Source organism: Schistocerca serialis, chromosome 6, assembly GCF_023864345.2.
Source record: "Schistocerca serialis cubense isolate TAMUIC-IGC-003099 chromosome 6, iqSchSeri2.2, whole genome shotgun sequence".
Taxonomy (NCBI): domain Eukaryota; kingdom Metazoa; phylum Arthropoda; class Insecta; order Orthoptera; family Acrididae; genus Schistocerca; species Schistocerca serialis.
The window spans coordinates 412,342,183-412,362,412 of record NC_064643.1 but is presented as its reverse complement, the minus strand read 5'-3'; the positions used below and the strand labels follow the sequence as shown (position 1 = coordinate 412,362,412).

The 20,230-nt window shown below is 41.0% G+C and overlaps 1 protein-coding gene across 1 annotated transcript in view; it reads right to left on the bottom strand.

Annotated features, from left to right (window-relative positions):
• Nucleotides 1–20,230, bottom strand: part of LOC126484893 (mucin-5AC-like) — a 210,008-nt gene that overhangs the window by 56,385 nt on the left and 133,393 nt on the right. The gene's annotated exons all lie outside the window — the stretch shown is intronic.

Here is a 20,230-nt window from a genome sequence, read left to right as displayed (position 1 = left end):
AGGCGCCATTACCAGTTACTATTGATACTGTAATCATGTACCGTCAAGAGCGACACTCATCATTAATGGATTAAAGTTAAGTTTCCACCAGCTACGTCCGTTTTTCTAAAGTCTAAATTCCTTGTCCTGTTCCAGACCTCACGCCAGCCTGCGTGAGCTAAAACGCGTGCCTTTCGGCTTCCTCTAGTACCCGGTGTTGGCTCTCCTGCCAACCCACAACAGTTCATGTACTTTTTTTTGAGTCATCAGTCTTTTGAATGGTTTCATGGACCCGCCACGAATTTCTCTCCTGTGCCAACCTCTTCGTCTCAGAGTAGCACTTACAAACTATGTCCTCAACTATTTGCTGGATGTTTTCCAATCTTTGTCTTCCTCTACAGGTTTTGCTCCCTTCGGCGCCCTCTAGTACCATGTAAGTCATTCCCTGATGTCTTAACAGATGTCCTATCATCCTGTCCCTTCTCCTTGTCAGTGTTTTCTACATATTCCTTTCCTCTCCGATTCTGCGTATATCCTCCTCATTCCTTACCTTATCAGTCCACCCAATTTTCAACATTCGCCTGTAGTACCATATCTCAAATGCATCAATTATCTTCTGTTTCGGTTTTCCCACAGTCCATGTTTCACTATTGTACAATGCTGAGCTCCAAACTACGTTCTCAGAAATTTCTTCCTCAAATTAAGGCCTATGTTTGATACTAGTAGACTTCTCTTGGCCAGGAATGTAATTCTTCTTCACTTTCACTCAGAATAGCAATGTCGTCAGCGAATCTTATCATTGATATCCTTTCACCTTGAATTTTAATTCTACTTTTGGACCTTTCTTTTATTTCCATCACTGCTTCTTCGTTGTACAGATTGAACAGTAGGGGCGAAAGACTACATCCTCGTTTTACACACTTTTTTATCCGAGCACTTTGTTCTTGGTCGTCCGATCTTATTACTCCCTCTTGGCTCTTGTACATATTTTACCCTTCTCTCCCCAGCTTACCCCTATTTTTCATAGAATTTCGAATATCTTGCTCTATTTTACATTGTTGACAAATCCTATGAACGTGTCTTGATTTTACTTTAGTCTTGCTTCCATTATCAACCGCAACGTCAGAATTGTCTCTCTGGTGCCTTTACCTTTCCTGAAGCCAAACTTATCGTCATCTAACACATCCTGAATTTTATTTTCCATTCTTCTGTATATTATTCTTGTCAGCAACTTGGCTGCATGAGCTGTTAAGCTGATTGTGTGATAATTCCCGTACGTGTCAGCTCTCGCAGTCTTCGGAATTGCGTGGATGATATTTTTCCGAAAGTCAGATGGTATGTCGCCAGACTCACACATTCTACACACCGAAGTGAATAGTCTTGTTGCCGCTTCCCCCAATGACTTTAGAAGTCTGATGGAATGTTATCTATCCCTTCTGCCTTATTTGTTCTTATGTCCTCCAAAGTTTTCTTAAATTCCGATCCTAATACTGGATCCCCTGTCTCCTCTAAATCGGCTCCTGTTTCTTCTTCTACCACAGCAGACAAATCTTCCCCCTCACAGAGGCCTTAAATGTACTCTTTCCACCTATCCGCTCTCTCCTCTGCATTTAACATGGAATTCCCGTTGCACTCCTAATGGTACCACCCTTGCGTTTAATTTAATCGAAGGTTATTTTGAGTTTTCTGTATGCTGAGTCAGTCCTTCCGACAATCATTTCTTTTTAGATTTTTTCGCATTTTTCATGCAGCCATTTCGTCTTAGCTTCCCTGCACTTCCTATTTATTTCATTCCTCAGCGACTTGTATTTCTGTATTCCTGAATTTCCCTGAACATTTTTGTACTTCCTTCTTTCATCGATCAAATGAAATAATTGTTTGTTATCCATGGTTTCTTCGCAGTTACCTTCTTTGTACCAATGTTTTCCTTTCCAACTTCTATGATTACTCTTATTAGAGATGTCCATTCCTCTTTAACTGTACTGCCTACTGGGCGATTCCTTATTGCTCTATCTGTAGCCTCAGAGAACGTCAAGCGTATCGTGTCATTCCTTGGTACTTCCGTATCCCATTTCTTTGCATATAGATTTTTCCTGACTAATCTCTTAAACTTAGGCCTACTCTTCATCATTGTGATCTGAATCTATATCAGGTCCTAGGTACGCCTTACGATACGGTACCTGATTTCAGAATCGCTGTCTGTTCAAATTGAGAGTCAATAGGTAGAGAAACAGCAGAGAATTTAGTGCAAGATACTCTGTATCCCGATTCATTCGCTTTCTCACAACGTTCCAAAACTGCACCAGGCATTTGTTCACGTTCGGATCACGAAATGATTAAGTCGCAGTTCGTCACTTACCTCGGCCTATTCGTTTCTTGTTGTCGTTCTGTATCTGTCACACAGAATAATTTCTTTTGACTATGTGACTTTCCAATTTTTTTTTCAAACGTTGCCATGCTTTTCTTTTACACGTTTATTCTAGTGTACTCTTATGGAATTCTCGTAATGTTCTTGGGTAAGCCGTCAACAAAACACAGAACGTCTACAATTTTCTCTCTGTCAGCCATCTGAATTCCCATTCGAAACAAGCTGAAAATTACTAGCGCATATCGCTGCACTTTGTCTTCGCTTCGAACCGTTTCCCCGTTACAAAGACCAAGAATGAAGAGCGTTTAAAAGTGAGGCTACTTATTTACGCACTACGTTTCCCCGTTACAAAGAACAAGAATGAAGAGCGTTTAAAAGTAAGGTTATTTATTTACGCACTACGTTTCTCACATTCAGTAAGAGCAAGAGGAAAAGCCAAGACTTGTCGATACTCTCATATCAACCGATGTCTTCAGTGCTACGAACTCCTGTTCAGTATCATGCATTCCAGCGAGTATGCTATAGTGAATCGTAAGAACGGTAGTAGGTTATTTCTCCAAAAATATTTAACTATTTTCGGCGTAAGAGTTAAACATTTTGGCTGAATGTTCATTCTTTATTCAGAACCAGCCGTTTAAAAAACTACTTGTTCGCTGAGCTAATACCAAACTTAAATTTTATTGCATTTTAGTGGTTAATCATCGTGACTGTAGTCATGAATATAATGAAACTCATGAATCACATAGTTTGGTTTTTAACTCTTGTTACCTGAACGTTATTTTGAATATACTTTGTAGCTCTCTTCAAGATTTCGCAGAGCTGGTCGACTCCTCCTGACTAGAACCAAAAAATACTCATAATTTCACATTCTCTATTTTTTTCCAGTAAGGAGGACGCCTTAAAAAATCCTCAACCATTTTTCTACCATATTGTCTGCAGTTGTGAATTTCAGCATCTAATGTAAAGTTGACCGAGGTACCTATATGTTTCATTGTTTTGTGCTAAGAGAGGTGTTTCTTTTTTCATTTTATGTCATATTAGTCTAACTAAATTTATAGAAAATACTTTTAAAGCTGTAGCAGGGGTAATTTAGTATCCATACTAAACACTTAAAACACTTCATTCACTGTCTAAAAGTCCTTTAAAAGTACGAGCCGATTCAGTGAGTAGGTCAGTTTCATTTCAGATACATCACTTCATAGACAAGAACCAGACATTAACAAAAAAGATACTGCGTTTTTGTCTCCTGATTATTCCTGTAAATACGACAGCTAAAGTTTCTTCCGTACAGGCACAGTTATTCCAATATCTGTCGGAAGAAATTTGGCTTCAGGAATGTCTACTGTCTTGTACAATATTACTGGAATGCCCTAAAATTTTTTTAAGATTTCCTGCTTACCTGTTAACTGAAATTACTAGATTTTATATGTGTTCGGAAACTAAAGGCAATATGTCAAACAGCGATCGCTTAAATCAGGTACAATAGAGGCACTACTTATCACAAATTCTCAGTAATGTAGGAAAAAAAAATAATTTCATTAGTTGTGGATTTCTTTTCTCATAGTTTCTCCGTTATGGAATAGCGACAGCGATGTCAAATATAACAAATTTCTAAAGTCAATACCCACAATTGTTTGTTAGTCCGCGACGGATATCTTTTTTTCTTTTCTTTTAGTACAATCGTATCAGTGTCTGGTTTACTACAATTCTTATTAATTTTGTCTGGTCGCACTAGTAAACAATGTTATTCTCATCTCTAAACCTCTTCTTTAAAACCGATATTGAAACAATTTGCCTTTAAAGCCGATATTGAAATCAGCCAAACATTTAGTGACCCAAGATAGGGTATTAGCTTCGTTTAACAGTTCAAAACGTTGTCGTCTTTTGCTATCACACATTGGTAAGTACATAACACTTGGATGAAATAGCGATATGCTATAGCAACTTCACGCTAGGATATTAATTTTATCTTACAATACAAAACGTTTGTCATGATTTGCTGATAGTGCTAAGCAGGCGAAACAGTTACCATTGACACAAATCAGCTTTTAGGGTTGTGGAAACGATGGTCGGTATGTAGGGTGACTACCATTATTCTGGATAAGCATATGTACACGTCCTAGCACGGTTCCCTTTACATCAGTTAACAAGTTCCGAATAGTCCCAAATAGTTCTCACCACTTACAGTAATTACATCACCAAGTTACAGCAAATTTGTGGGTGACAGCTCTTGCTCATAGATGCTATTTTTTAGGGTAATGATGGTCAGTTAACAAGATGTCGGTCATTTCCGTGGATACTAATGTCTCGGGCAACGATGATTAATTTGCAGGGTGACAGCCATTAGCAGCATTCTAGTGGGGCAGTGATAGTTTGCAGCATAAGTGCCACTATCCTACGTGCTTAAAGTTAATTGCTTTTTCAGTGCTTCTGCTTTCACACCGCTGATTACACCACACCAACTTAAGTCCTTGCTTTGCAATAGAAAAAACATTGATTTACGGGATAACTGAATAAGAGGCAAGAATACCAATGACTACAGAAGATGCTTTATAAATAAAGGCAATACACATCTGGCATAAAACTCCTTTTAATTACAGTAAGTTTAAGACAGGAGAACCAACAGTAAACTAGTGTAGTCATCTAAAGATATGTTTGATAAATCAAAACTGGTAATGGCATTACAATAAAACAACTTGCCACAATAATATATCAACTTGCCCCAAAACTGCATCGACTTGCCCCAAGATTGCGCCCAGTTACCCTGGAACTGTAAGCCTTGCCGCTGTTATCCCCCCAGATACATTGGATAGGGCCATGATGGTCAGTTTTGGAACAAGATGGATAATGTTTCAGTGCACATTGATATAGTTGCGGGAAAAGTTGATACAGTTCTGGGGACAAGCTCATGTAGTTTTGGGGGCAAGTCAACACAGTTTTGGAAGCAAGCTGACATAGTTCTGTGGACCGAATTCATGCAGTTCTGAGGCCATGTCGATACAGTTTCGCGGCAAATTGATATAGTTTCGGCGCAAGTTGATACAGTTTTGCGGAAAAGTTGATACAGGTTTCAGGGGAGGGGCAAATTGATACAGTTCCAGGGGACAAGTAGTTAAAGTTGTTGGTCAAACATTTACAGGTGATGGGCAAACTGATGACGTTTCAAGGGGAGGCAAAATTTTATAGTTGGGGGTAAGTTGTTACAGTTGTGGAGTAAACTGATACTGTTTTTGGGAGCACGCTGTTACAGTTTCAAGGTAAGTTGGTTCAGTTTCAGGGAAGTTGACACAGTTTTCGGTGTGTGTGTGTGGGGGGGGGGGGGATGCAGCAGACTGATTCAGTTTTGACGTGAAGTTATTTTAATGTAAGAGCATTACCAGTTTCAGGTTATCATTGGCGTTAGTACATCTACGTCTACATGGCTACTCTGCAAAACTTACTTAAGTGAATGGCAGAGGGTTCATAGAACAACCTTCACAATAATTCTCTATTATTCCAGTCTTGAACAGTGCACAGGGAAAAAACGAACACCTCTATCTTTCCTTATTTTATGATGATGATTGTTTCTTTCTATGCAGGTCGGCGTCAAAGAAACATTTTCTCATTCGGAGGAGAAAGTCTGCGACTGAAATTTCATGAGAAGATCACGTTGCAAAGAAAAACGACTATCTTTTAACGGTTTCCACCCCATATCCTGTACCACTTCTATGAAACTCTCTCCTCTATTTCTCGAAAATACAAAATTTGCTGCCCCTCTTTGAACTTCCTCAATGTACTCTATTAATCCCACTGGTAAGGATCCCACACTGGATAGCAGTAATCCAAAAGAGGACGGACAAGTGTCGCGTAGGCAATCTCTTTAGCAGATCTGTTGCATCTTCTAAGTGTTCTGCCAATAAAATGCAGTCTTTGGTTCGCCTTCTCCACAACATTTACTAAGTGTTCTTTTGAATAAGTTGCTCGTAATTGTAATTACTAAGTATTTAGTTGAATTTACGGCCTTTAGATTTATCGTGTAACCGAAGTTTAACGGATTCCTTTTAGCGCTCATGTGGATGACCTCACGCTTGTCACTATTTGGGATCAACTGCGAATTTTCGCACCATACAGATAGGTTTTCGAAATCGTTTTGCAATTCATTTTGATCTTCTGGTGACTTTATTAGGCGATAAACGACAGCATCATTTGCAAAGAATCTAAGACATCTGTTCAGATTGTTTCCTAAATCGTTTATACAAATATGGAACAGAAGAAGACCTGTAACATTACTTTGAGGATCGCCAGGAATCACATCTGTTTAACTTGATGAAAAAATGGTTCAAATGGCTCTGAGCACTATGGGACTCAACTGCTGAGGTCATAAGTCCCCTATGTGTCATTAAACCGTTCTCTTCGAGGTAATTCATAATGTTCGAACACAGTATATATTCCAAAATCCTGCTGCGTATCGACGTCAACGATATGGACCAGTAATTTACTGGATTATTCTAATTGCCCTTCTTGAATATTGGTGTGACCTGTGCAGCTCTCCAGTCTTTGGGAACAGGTCTTTCGTAGAGCGAACGGTTGTGTGTGATTGTTAGTATTGAGCTATTGCATCAGAATACTCTGAAAGGAACCTAACTGTTATATAATTCGGACCGGAAGACTTGCTTTTATTAAGTGACTGACGTTGCTTCACCACTCCGACGATATCTACTTCTGAGTTATTCTTGTTGGCAGCTGTTCTTGATCCGAGTTATGGAATATTTACTTTGTCTTCTTTGGTAATGGAATTTTGGAACGCTTTGTTTGATAACTCTACTTTAGCAGCACTGTCATCGATAACATTTCCATTGCTTTGGCACAGAGGAGGCATTGATTGTGTCATGCCACTAGCATACTTTACAACGACCATAATCTCTTTGGGTTTTCTGCCAATTTCCGAGACAAAGTTTCGTTGTGGAAACTATTATGAGCATCCCACATTGAATGTCAATGGGGTTTTTACCTCTTCTTTACTTTTTCTGCAAGCCGCTGCTTTTACCGCAGCAAAATAGGGGCTCATCTTGATGGAGGGTAATCAGTAGCGGGTTAGAAGAAGCAGTGAACCAGGCATCTGTTAATGATTGTCGGCACATAGGGCAGTGGGGGTGATCTATCATTGCCCCACCCAATATAATGCTGCTAATGACAGACACGCTGTAAACTGATCAGCATTACCACCCAAATTAATAGCCAGGATATTTTTAATCACACTATAAACTGATCATAATTGACATAACCCTACAAAATGATTTGTGTTAACTACCACTGCCTTTCCTACTTACAAGGGAAACTCCCCATCGCACCCCGCTCAGATTTAGTGGTAAGATGGCCACGTGGATACCTCGTCAAACACTGAACACAGACAAGCATAAAAAAAGGAAGAAGTTGTTCAAAAATGGTTCAAATGGCTCTAAGCACTTTGGGACTAAACATCTGAGGTCATCAGTCCCCTGGACTTAGAATAACTTAAACTTAACTAACCTAAAGACATCGCACACATCCATGCCCGAGGCAGGATTCGAACCTGCGACCGTGCAGCAACGCGGTTCCGGACAGAAGCGCCTAGAACCGCTCGGCCACAGCGGCCAGCCAAGAAGTTGTAAAATGACCTGTGAAAAAAAGCAAAATAGAAACACTGAACGGTCCAAGCTTACGAAGTGCAATAATGAGCAAGAATGAACAGCTGCGGCGTCGTGATTTAAGTGCACGCGGTGTTGGACTGTGAAGCCGACGACCCGTGTTCTGAATTCTCTCGTGCCATTTTTTTTTCACATCATTGTGAACTGTTCGTCCTATTATTGAAATGTTTGTTCTCTTTCTGTAGTCTTGGCAGTTGTCATACTATACATTGCTTATAAAATATGAGTCATGTGGCAAGAATACATTACTTCGAAAGTAAATGTGATGAATAGTGAGAGCAGAAGAGGTACCGCATAGACATCTCACGGAAATGAAAACAACAAATAAACGGGTGTGAACAATGTTACAACACAGGAATTCAAGAGTCACCACTGTTGCGTTCATTCGTTGCAGCTTACGTGACAAACTATCGTGATTTCATCATTCCCCTGGGAGTGATCACATTCACATTCATACGAACACCTAAATCGGCCAAGGAGACATATCTTTCTCATTTACCAGGCATACAAATTAGGTGCGTCGATGAGAGATTCCTATCATATGACACACGTACTGTCACTAATGTCGTGTATGACACAGCAGACGTGTTTTCCGGTGGAGGATTAGGTTGACTTGTCGCCTTGTCATCAAACGTTGGCGGTTCTCATTCGAAAGCGACTTCCTTTCGGCTGCTAATAGAGTTATTGTGCAGATTCAGCTGTCATTATACGTCCCTTCCTTATACTTCGCTGTTGCAAATGGACGTTACACCACGACACAGGCACAAGTCTGAATAGAGCGAACAGCGGGAATACAAAATTGGCCCGACGGAGGATTGAACAAGGCTCGCCCGCTTGCCAGTTCAATACCGTGACCACTTAACCACAACGCCGTTCCTATTTGAGGCTGCTGTATATTGCACGTCTTGTCATTGGACCGCTCGGTATTTCTATTTTGCTTTTTTTCATGGTTCAGTACACCTTCTTCCTGCTTTCATGCTTGATCCGTGTTCAGGTTTTGAAGGGCTGTCCACTTCCTCCTCTTACCAGTGAATCTCAGGGGGAATGTGATGGACAGTTTCCCTTGTCAGCATTATCAGCATAAGATGACAAACATTTTATACTGTAAGGTAAAGTTAGTGCCCTAGCATGAAATCGCTATAAGGTTTGGGTAAGTTTGAAAACATAGCAGTCTTTGTTTCTTGCTTATAGGAATGTGTGTAACTACTGATCATTTCACTGAAGTGTCATGTAGCGTCCACAGTGTGGTAGCAAAAGATGACAACGTTTTGAAGTGCAAGATAAAGTTAACACCCTATCTTGGGGTCACTATAATGTTTGGCTGATTTCGATACGAGTTTTAACGAAATAAGAGCTAGGAATAACATTGATTACTTTGGTACTTGTCATCGAAAAGTGCACTTTAAGCTGTACGCTATCACCAGTAGCAGTCATGTGACTCTTTCAGTGCTATAAAATCAGTTTTTATATATTTTGATGATCTACTGACTAGTACAAAGATCGAATTGCGGTCTTCGGTTAACCTATAGTTTATTTACGTAATGTCAATAAGTGAGCTGCATGTATTTTAATACGTAATACAGACAGTTTAGATGTGGAAACATTTAATTTGATGTTCCACTGTGATTCAAAAGTGTGGTACAAAAATCAAATCTTTGATCATCAACAGCTTTCGCTTAACCTATAATTTTTGTCAGTACTACCAAGATGCAAAACCTGTGTATTTTTTAAAATCTTACACCTCAGTTAATTAACTATAATAGTGGCATGTGTGTTTTGTTCTGGAAAGCTTATACACTGAAGCGCCAAAGAAACTGGGATAGACAACCGCTTTCAAATACAGAGATATGTAAACAAGCAGAATACGGCGCTGCGGTCGCCAACGTCTATATAAAACTACAAGTGTCTGGCGCAGTTGTTAGATCGGTTACTGCTGCTACAATGACAGGTTATCAAGATTTAAGTGAGTTTGAAAAAAAATGGTTCAAATGGCTATGAGCACTATGGGACTCAACTGCTGTGGTCATAAGTCCCCTAGAACTTAGAACTACTTAAACCTAACTAACCTAAGGACAGCACACAACACCCAGCCATCACGAGGCAGAGAAAATCCCTGACCCCGCCGGGAATCGAACCCGGGAACCCAGGCGTGGGAAGCGAGAACGCTACCGCACGACCACGAGATGCGGGCTAAGTGAGTTTGAACATGGTGTTATAGTCAGCGCACGAGCGATGGGACACAGCATCTCTGAGGTAGCGATGAAGTGGGGTTTTTCCCATACGACCATTTTACGAGTGTACCGTGAATATCAGGAATCTGGTAAAATATCAAATCTACGACATCGCTGCGGTTGGTAAACGATCCTGCAAGAACGAGACCAACGACGACTGAAGAGATCCTTCAGCGTGACAGAAGTGCAACCTTTCTGCAAATTGGTGCCGATTTCAATGTAGGGTCATCAAAAAATGTGAGCGTACGAACCATTCAACGAAATACCATCGATATGAGCTTTCAGAGCTGAAGACCCACTCCTGTACCCTTGATGACTGCATGACACAAAGCTTTACGCCTTGGTTGGGCCCGTCAACACCGACATTGGACTGTTGATGACTGAAACACGTTGCCTGTTCGGACGAGTCTCGTTCCAAATTGTAGCGAGCGGATGGACGGGTACGAGCATGGAGACAATCTCATGAATCCATGGACCGTGCATGTCAGCAGGGGACTGTTCAAGGTGATGGAGACTCTGTAATTGTGGGGGGCGTGTGCAGTTGGAGTGACATGGAACCCCTGATATCTGTAGACACGACTCTGACAGGTGACACGTACGAAAGTATCCTGTCTGATCACCTGCATCCATTCATGGCCATTGTGCATTCCGATGGACTTCGGAAATTCCAGCAGGACATATGCGACACTCCACCTGTCCATAATTGCTACAGAGTGGATCCAGCAACACTCTTCTGAGTTTAAACACTTCCGCGGGGCACCAAAGTCCCCAGAAATGAACATTATTGAGCATATCTGGGATGCCTTGCAACGTGCTGTTCGGTAGAGATCCCCTGAACAGCCCTGTAGGATTCATGGCGTCAGTTCCCTCCAGCACTACTTCAGATACTATTCGAGTCCATGCCACGTTCTGTTGGGGCACTTCTGCGTGCTCGCTGTGCCCCTACACGGTATTAGGCAGGTGTACCAGTTTGTTTGGCTTTTCAGTGCATATTTTGTGAAATAATGTAATATTGTTTTGGTGCAAAGTTTAAATTTTTTTCCATAATCAGAGGTGTGTAGTAGTACATGCACATTACGATAAGCGAACTGTGTGTGTGTAGGTGTTTGTGTGTGTGTATGTGTGTGTGTGTGTGTGTGTGTGTGTGTGTGTGTGTGTGTAAGTGTGTGTGTTCTGCTGACATATTTTAGATGAGGATTTTTTGGGCATATACCTTTGAACATTGTGCAACAATTCAGATCATTCGAACACTTTTGAGCACAGCTAACATGGTTGCTCTGGGACTATATTTTGATGTACCCTAATACGCTGCACTGTGATCGGCTTTTTTGTGCTCTATATTAAATCTGTATCGGTTGGAGTGGGGACGGAGAGGGGGAGGGAGAATGTAGGGGACAGCGTGACCTGTCACGTGATGATGCTGATATCATTCATACATCTGATCATTGATACAGCTGATTTCTTATAGAAACGATTACAACATATTTTGTGCTTGTATAGTGAGGGCAAGAGCACACTGCCAACGACGCAGCTGAAAAAGAAAATTTTAAGTGTAAAGGAACCTTTTTTTTAAATTTTTGCTCTGTTTTGTGTTATTTGGACAACTTACTATGTTGCAACAAATTGCAGCTCTATTACTATTTGACGAAACTTACTTCTACATAAGTGAATCACGTTATTACTGCCTCCTTATTTACTTGATATCGGACAGACGTAGTTATTGAAGTACTTGTGTAGTAAGATACTGTGGCAGTACGTACAGTTTTTGGTAGCAGGATCCTCTTGGAACAGCGCCGTCACCATCGCAGACACCAACAGCGTCATCTCCCGCGACAGCATCACCGCCACCAACAGCACCACCACCATCAACAGCGTCACCAACACCAACCCAACACCATCCAGTCAGCAGCAAACCGTCATATCCTTATCACATTTTCAATTTTATTCTGTTTGGGACTTCAGTATTTCATGTCTAATATTTGCGTTTCAAATTCCATGTGTATTGCGTTCAAGAACTGCATGTTAACTGCAGACAGCATGCCCGCTTCATGAGGGATAAAATTACAACAAGGAAACGCACCGCCTGAAAACCCAGACACATTACTATAAAGGTGGGAACGATGAATTGCAGGAGATTATGATTATGTGCTTTCAGACCAAATGTAACAGTATTTCCAAAGCAGTATACATGGCCAATCCTTAATCCACTTACAGCATAATGAGGTTTTTTCTGGGATATTTTCTAATAAGGGAACTCTCCATAGCACCCCCATCAGATTTAGTGGTAAGAGGACCCAGTGGACGGCCGTCAAAAACTGAACACATATCAAGTGTGAAAACAGGAAGACGGTGTACTGAACTGTGAAAAAAGAAAAAAAATACAGAAACAGTGAACGGTCCAAGCTTACAAGTGCAAAACTGAGCGCAGAAAAGAACCGACGGCGTCGTGGCTAATTGGTCACGGTGTTTAAAGCTCCCTCGTGCATTCTTCTAATTATATTTATTTTATTCGCTGTATTCAAATTTGTGTCTGTGTCGTGGTGCAACGTCAGTTTGCAGCAGCGAGGTGTAAGGAAGGGACCTATAATGAAAACTGATTCTGTGCAACTACTCTATTAGCAGCCGGAGGAAGTGGCTTTCGAATGGAACTGCAAACGTTTTATGTCAACCGAATCCTCCACCGGAAAACAGTGTGTTATACACGGCATCAGTGACCGTACGTGCGTCATATGATAGGAATATCTTATCGATGCACCTAGTTTGTACGCCTGGTAAATGAGTGAGATATGTCTCCTTGGCCGATTTAGGTGTTCGTATGAATGTGAATGTGAATGTGATCACTTCCAGGGAAATGATGAAATCATAATAGTTTGTCACATTAACTGCTACAAAGGAACGCAACAGTGTCACAATCACGCAGTTTCTCTGTGTTCTGTCAAAATACATGTTTTTAACGTTTTTGAAGCTGCGTTCCGTTTTGGAAGTTTTGACACTTGAATTCCTGTGTTGTAACTTTGTTCACACCCGTTTATTTGTTGTTTTCATTTCCGTGAGATGTCTATGTGGTATTTCTTCTGCTCTCACTATTCATCACATTTACTTGCGACATTAATGTGTTGTTGCCACACGACTCATGTTCTATAGCCAGTGTATAGAATGACAACTGCCAAGACTACAGAAAAAGAACAAAATTTCAATGACTGGACGGACAGTTCATAAAGGCGTGAAAAAAGAAAATAAAAATAAAAGGCACGAGGATCCAACACCGTGACCACTTAACCACGACGCCATGGCTCTCACATTCTACTAAATGTTGCACTTGTTAATCTTGGAGTGTTCATTGTCTCTATTTTGCTTTTTTTCATAGTTCAGTACATCTTCTTCCTGTTTTTACGTTTGACCGGTGTTCAGTTTTTCACGGGCTATCCACTGTGGCATCTTATCACTAAACCTGAGGAGGGAGCGATGGTGAGGTTCCCTTGTAAGTATTTTGGTAGAAAGGACTATTAATCTTCGGTAGCTCGCCACAGAGTAATAACGTAATTATAATATAATTTATTCGGTTTGTTACTCCAGTTACCTTCACATCTGTAAATATACACTCCTGGAAATTGAAATAAGAACACCGTGAATTCATTGTCCCAGGAAGGGGAAACTTTATTGACACATTCCTGGGGTCAGATACATCTCATGATCACACTGACAGAACCACAGGCACATAGACACAGGCAACAGAGCATGCACAATGTCAGCACTAGTACAGTGTATATCCACCTTTCGCAGCAATGCAGGCTGCTATTCTCCCATGGAGACGATCGTAGAGATGCTGGATGTAGTCCTGTGGAACGGCTTGCCATGCCATTTCCACCTGGCGCCTCAGTTGGACCAGCGTTCGTGCTGGACGTGCAGACCGCGTGAGACGACGCTTCATCCAGTCCCAAACATGCTCAATGGGGGACAGATCCGGAGATCTTGCTGGCCAGGGTAGTTGACTTACACCTTCTAGAGCACGTTGGGTGGCACGGGATACATGCGGACGTGCATTGTCCTGTTGGAACAGCAAGTTCCCTTGCCGGTCTAGGAATGGTAGAACGATGGGTTCGATGACGGTTTGGATGTACCGTGCACTATTCAGTGTCCCCTCGACGATCACCAGTGGTGTACGGCCAGTGTAGGAGATCGCTCCCCACACCATGATGCCGGGTGTTGGCCCTGTGTGCCTCGGTCGTATGCAGTCCTGATTGTGGCGCTCACCTGCACGGCGCCAAACACGCATACGACCATCATTGGCACCAAGGCAGAAGCGACTCTCATCGCTGAAGACGACACGTCTCCATTCGTCCCTCCATTCACGCCTGTCGCGACACCACTGGAGGCGGGCTGCACGATGTTGGGGCGTGAGCGGAAGACGGCCTAACGGTGTGCGGGACCGTAGCCCAGCTTCATGGAGACGGTTGCGAATGGTCCTCGCCGATACCCCAGGAGCAACAGTGTCCCTAATTTGCTGGGAAGTGGCGGTGCGGTCCCCTACGGCACTGCGTAGGATCCTACGGTGTTGGCGTGCATCCGTGCATCGCTGCGGTCCGGTCCCAGGTCGACGGGCACGTGCACCTTCCGCCGACCACTGGCGACAACATCGATGTACTGTGGAGACCTCACGCCCCACGTGTTGAGCAATTCGGCGGTACGTCCACCCGGCCTCCCGCATGCCCACTATACGCCCTCGCTCAAAGTCCGTCAACTGCACATACGGTTCACGTCCACGCTGTCGCGGCATGCTACCAGTGTTAAAGACTGCGATCGAGCTCCGTATGCCACGGCAAACTGGCTGACACTGACGGCGGCGGTGCACAAATGCTGCACAGTCAGCGCCATTCGACGGCCAACACCGCGGTTCCTGGTGCGTCCGCTGTGCCGTGCGTGTGATCATTGCTTGTACAGTACTCTCGCAGTGTCCGGAGCAAGTATGGTGGGTCTGACACACCGGTGTCAATGTGTTCTTTTTTCCATTTCCAGGAGTGTATGTTCACAACAGTAGGTCCTCAAAATACTAGTATCTTACATTCGAACGCGGAAACATCCGATTTGTCACAGACACATACGAAGAAATGCAGTGGTATTGTGATGTGGTTGCTGTTTCAACAGGAAAAGCGCAGCATAGCGACCTATCGCCACTCTTCCTCTGTATTCTGTCAAGCCCAGCACTAGTGCATATTGGCCAACTCTTCATCAGTAACCTATCTTCGCTGATGCTTATCACTGTAAGTGCAACTATCACAGCCAGAAAACGAACCCAATACAGAACCGAGCAATAATGAATGCGAGTTAGAGGGCGAAGGGTAACTTAGGGTTCAAAATGGCTCTGAGCACTGTGGGACTTAACTTCTAAGGTTATCAGTCCCCTAGAACTTAGAACTACTTAAACCTAACTAACCTAAGGACATCACACACATCCATGCCCGAGGCAGGATTCGAACCTGCGACCATAGCGGTCGCGCGGTTCCAGACTGTAGCGCCTAGAACCGCTCGGACACGGTAACTTGGGCGTTACTGTAGTAAAGAGAGAGTGAAGTGAACGAATGGAACAAGTTTGTTTCCAAACAGGGCACAGAACCCGTGATGTGGACATCTGCGACTACTACGCAGATTTTCATTGCAATACAGACAGAATAGTAGGAGGGCGTGTCGAAAAGTAATGTTTCCGAATTTTTTAAGTGAAAACTCTTAAAGCGCTTCAAATAAAACAAACGTTAGTATCGCTCTATATATTCCATCTTCATGTCTACATATTCATTTCTCAACATAGTCATCCTGGCGACGAGTACATTTCTCCCAACGAAGGACCGGTCTGTTGATACCGTCACTGTAAGAAAGTTTCTTTATGGAGCCACCTCATCTCTTCTTGTACCGCGTCGTCGCTATCAAAGTAAACTCCCAGAAGGTGTTGTTTGAGTTTTGGAAACAGATGAAAATCGGATTGAGCCAAGTGGGGACTATATGGAGGGTGCCCCGTGACAGTGAAACCAGGGTGTTACATTTTTGCAGATGTTGCAGCGCTCGTGTGTGGTTTAGCACCGCCATATTGAAGGAGAGGGTGTTCCATGTGTGAACGAACTCTTCGAATTTGAAACTCAATTACAACATGCTGTTTCTCACGCGCCGACATAGTTATGTTACACACAGCCATGTTACACACTACAATTCGGAGCTTTCTGGCGGCAGAGGACTGGAAATATGTAGACATAAATGGTACAGATGTAGAATATTAACAACTTCTATTTTATTTAAAAAGCTTTAAGAGTTTTCTATTAAAAATTCAGAGACATTACTTTTCACTATGCCCCCATCATCGGGGATAAGAAAAAATAAAATAAATGCAGTTACTCTGTAACGAGCGACCGGAGACCATGGGTCAATGATATCAAAATAGCCAGAGAATATCCCTGAATAACCTCCGAAATTTTGTCAATGGGGTTTAGTTTCACCCTAAATAATGGAAATGATTCGGTAACTTCTCTGATGAAATGCTCTGATGGAAATATACCTAGCGATGATAGATAAATGACATTGTTATGCATAACCGAAGTAGTACACTGGAGAAAATCCTACATCCAACGTACTAATTCCTCGGAGTTAAAAAGTATTCATGACATGATAATTAAAGGTTGTGTGGTTTTTGTTTTAGGCCAGTCTTTTAATTTATAAAGTTTAATTGGTTTATATGATTATATATTAAATTATATGCCTACTGAAAGCGATTCCACCACGCCAGTGACTCGTAAGTCGACCATTATACTCTATTTTGCCCCATTTATAATTTTAATATTTTACTACCAGAGCTCTGTTTCTCTAAATTTCTGCGAATTTATGGTTTTCTCAAGCAGTTGGCACAAAATGCAGAACAAGACAGATTATGTTCTTGAAAATCTCTCCGGTTTGCAGCCGGGTGGCAGTGTTAAACAACGCGACGTTTCGACGAGTGTCATACTCATCATCTTCTGGCCATGAGTACGATAGTCTCCGAGACGTCGCGATATTTTAACACTGTCACCCAGCTGGAAACCCGAGACGGTATTCGCCTAGAGGGCCTACATTCACAAGACAGATTCTGCTTTAACTGGCTGTAGTTTTGTGGGATCCATCGACTGTGCATAAACGAAGCCCATAACTGCGGGGCACAGATTGAGACTCTATTCTTGTACGCTACGTTCCTTGCTAATTTATCTGATTTTCAAGAAAATGTCATAGAACCCATTCCAGTTCTTATTTGAGTACAAGAGAGAGCATATCTGCAGTTAATCCTATAGGCTCATTTTTGAAATCTTTTATTTAAAGTATATTAAGTCACTGACGTGACTTCCCTCAGTTCCAACAAAGACATCGGACTATGACTGTCAGGGTGAGATGACTCGCCATATATAATTTGCTTAACATTTGCATAATGTTACCGGAAAAAAAGATGAATCCATAAATGAGAGCAATAACTGCAGCACAGAATCTTTCTAATGAGCCAAATTTATCCAGAAAACTACGAATAATTCAATTTAACTTCATATTATATCATACTTATCAATGTACACATTTAACGTAATAGAGTTTAGAGTCATACATTTCATCTCAGAAAAAAGAAACTCACAACGGCCGAATTAACACGATTTTCTTTCTCAAAAACTGAAATATTTGGGGTTAGATATTTTTGAAAATACGCTGAATCAGACTAATTAAATTTCCTTTTAAGGAGGAGTTTGTAGATTGGCAGATGTTGCGCACTCCCTATACTGCCTGTCAGTTAAATTTTTTCCCCATACGGTCGAACAAACCTGTGACCATCACGTCACCCTTCTATCCAAACCCTCCATGTCCTCCGTTAGTCTGTCCTGCTATATACCCCACGCTCTCGGAAGATATTCCAGTATGTCGTGTAAATGAATTGTAAACAATTTCTTTTTCTAGAGAAATTGGACTTTTCTTGTGTTTTACCGGTATATCGAAGCGTAATATTTCATTTACTTCCAACGAAGCTTGCTTAATCGATCTTCATAAAGGCCTGTCTCCGTACTGTCACCTCCAGCTATTTTTATAATATGACTGACTGTTGTTGTAAATAATTAATTCTGTGGTGAAACAGTGCTACATTCGAATTTAAAGTTCTCTACGGTAAGAGCTAGCGGCTTGTGCTTGGGCCATACTGTTATTTTATCGTTATTAACTGGACATTATCAAAATTGTAAACTATTTTATTCACAATCTACGATGAAAAATTTTGAGAGGCCCGGTTATCAATTTCAGTCAGAGTTGCGCATCTTCAGATCTGAGTAATAATGTTTTGAAACCAACACGTTATTACGCTGACCTGCGTTTTTCACCACTAAACGAACTTAATTGTCTGGTTCTCTAACAATTGTAATCGATGATTGTGAGTAAAATAATTTGAATATTCTCAAGTTCGTTGTTACTTATTGGCGACAATTTAACAATTACTTACAGTACTTGGTCAAAACATTCTCTTAGAAAACGGAATCATCTGCAAAAGATCTGATATTGCAACCAATACTATACACTAAGTCATTTACATAGAACATGAATAGTAATATTCTCACTATACTTCCCTGGAACAAACTAGCTAATAGTTCTGTTCCTTTAGATTACTCCTTTTCCAGAATAACGTACTGCATTCTGTCCATAAAGAATATTCAATGTAGAATGAATTTTCACTCTGCAGCGGAGTATGCGCTGATATGAAACTTCCTGGCAGATTAAAACTGTGTGCCGGACCGAGACTCTAACTCAAGTCCCGAATTGGAATCTCAGTCTGACACACTGTTTTAGTCTGCAAGGAAGTATCAATATTCAATGTAATTAGAAACCCTTTCAGATAGCCCTTTTCCCTTTTTTCTATTGAATTAGAAATTGTTCAAATGAACTGAAACGTAAGTATCTGTAAGGACACTGGTACTCGACAATAAATATATACTGTACGAAGAGTGTGAGTTTCATATGATTGATGTTTTGGGCATGCATGCTAGTTTCCCAGCCTAATTCTGCTCCAGGATAAGTCATTATACTTTAACTCATCATATGAACCATAATTCCGCTATAAGTAAAAGTGAGTGTTATATAGGGGTAATTCTACGAATCAGTTCAGTTCTTTTTTTTTTTTTAAGACGAAACAGTATTCATGCTTCGTGTTCTTTAGCAAGTTTTAGTGGTGTGAAAGAGTAGTTATTGTAATATGGAAAAGTATTTCTTTCATTTCGTCTGAGATAAATATTATTTTCCGTACATTATCTTTAAATAAAAAATTAGGATTTATACCTCGTATCATATGCAACACATGAATTATTTGTTCATAAAACCTATCTTTCGTAAAACATTAGAGCTTTCACAAATCTAGGAACATAATTCCTTTTCTTTAACTCTAGCAAAAATTTTGTTTTATGCACAATACAGCTTGCTGTAATTGAGTTAATAAGTCAGATTGAATAATTTTGTATTATGCACGATACAGCTTGCTGTTAATGAGTCAGACTGAATTTTATGATGCATAACTCGCAACCCCTGTCAATTTACACATTTTATCGTACTGTTAAATCTTATTTTATCTGAGTCTCAGAGAAATAGTAAAATAAGAAAGACGAGCTAGGTCATACATGCCCTTGATTACGTTGTTATGAGGATTTGAGAAACGTGAAGTAGGTAATTTACACTTCATAGCTTAACATTATACTAATCACTTATATATCTTATTGTGTACACTTTCGGTAGGCTATTATTATAAGTTACCAATAAAATACAGTGAGTTTACTGGACAGTACTGAATTATATCGGTAAATTCTCTAGTTACACAATTATTTGCTTTAAAGATGGAGGTAATTATATTGTTTTTATTTACTGCTGTTTATAGTGTGGAATGAAACAACAGTAATATAATTATTTATTTATTTTCCTTTAATTCTTTTATTTCTTACATATTTAACTGTCGTATA